Source organism: Arachis ipaensis, chromosome B10 (genome assembly GCF_000816755.2).
Source record: "Arachis ipaensis cultivar K30076 chromosome B10, Araip1.1, whole genome shotgun sequence".
NCBI lineage: Eukaryota > Viridiplantae > Streptophyta > Magnoliopsida > Fabales > Fabaceae > Arachis > Arachis ipaensis.
The window spans coordinates 95,759,751-95,761,541 of NC_029794.2; positions in this window are offsets into that span (position 1 = coordinate 95,759,751).

Genomic DNA, 1,791 nt, shown 5'->3' on the forward strand with positions numbered 1-1,791 from the left:
TCTCTCTCTCTTTCTCTCTCTCTCTCTCTCTCTCTCTCTCTCTCTCTCTCTCTTTTCCCTTCTTTCTTCTCTTTTCTTCTTCTTTCTTATTTTTCTTCTCACTTTCCTCTTCTTTGTTTAGTTTTTTTTGCTTGTTTAATTTTTGTTTTCCTTTTTTAACTTTAGTAATCTAGCTTAAGTTTTGCTTAATTGTTTGTTTGTTGCATTGCAAGTGTTCAATTTTTGACTCATGGGTTGTTGATGCTTAAATTTTTGCTTGAAATTGTTGAATATGTGCACCGAATACCAAGTGTTTGCTTAAATGCCCGAATGAATTCTTTGTTTAATGCATATGTTATAGCTACCATATATCTTAGACTATATCCTTGTTTGGCATTCTAATCAAGAATTGTGCACTTTTGAATGATCATCATGTTATTTTGGATTGGAATGTCAATAAGGTACTTGTTTATTACTTTGACTTGCTAGCACCAATTTGATATGAAAATTGACATTTGATTTCCTATTTGGTGCAATTTTTAACAAGTGCATATTGAATTTAGTGAAGTGAATTGAATTGCTTGTTCATCATGGGTTTTAAGTCAATATAATCACATAATAAGGTATTTGTTCCTTGTTAATACTTTGCATTTTTTTATTTGACTTGACTTGATTCTTATCAAGACTTGTCACTTTTTGTAACAAGCACCTTATACATGTGATTATTTCATTATTCCTGAGGATGAATAAGTAATTTCCTTTTCATCATTGAATTGGTTATTGCTTGTGGTGCTATTTCATTAATTTTGCGCTTTCACTTGCACAATTTCAATATCCAATATTTCCTAAATTCAATTCACTCTTGTTGTAATTGCCTAAGCTTGCTTAAGTCAAATTGATGCTTATTCATTGCGTGCAACTTTGGCCGTTTAATTAAGGAACCCATGCTTACCTTTTGATTGTGTGGATACTGTTTTAACCGGCCATTGTGTGTATTCTAACTGTGCGCATAATTGGAATACACACATGGCTCATCTTTTTATCATACCACACCAGTATGTAAACTTCCTCAATTAAATGCTTATTTGTTTTCTTTTTGCTCCAAGCATACAATATATTTTCTCCCTCCTTTACCTTTTTGTTCTACTTGTCCTATAATTCTTAATTATACTTTATTCATTCTTTTCGAGGATGAGACATAAAGGTAAGGAACCGGGGGAGGAGAAGGAAACCGTGGACGAAGATGCTGAGAATGCATTGGACTTGGAGATTTCCATGCAACCCAAGCCCCCACATCTGCCAGCTGAAGGTGGAGTGACGAGCAGATATTTTATACGCTTTTTGACATCACTTTCATATAGTTTTTAGTAGTTTTTATTTAGTTTTTATTAAGTTTTTATAGGTTTTAGTGTTAAATTTATATTTTTGGATTCTACTATGAGTTTTTGTGTTTTTGGGCAATTTCAGGTATTTTCTGGCTGAAATTGAGTAGCTGGAGTAGAAGTCTGATTCAGAGACAAAGAAAGCACTGCAGAAGCTGTCCAAATTTGACCTACTTGCATTCATAATGGCTTTTCTGGAGCTACAGAAGTCCAAATGGAGCGTTCTTAACGACCTTGGAAAGATGACTTCCAGAACTTTCCAACAATATATAATAGTTTATACTTTGCTTCGGATTAGAAGGCCCAAAACTGGCGTCCAAAGCCAGCTTCCTGCCCCCTTCCAGGTGTCTAGCGCCCAAAGAGTAGAGCCCAGTGTCCAAAGGCCCAGAGAGGACCCCCTAGCTGGCATTCCACGCTCAAGGAGCCTCAT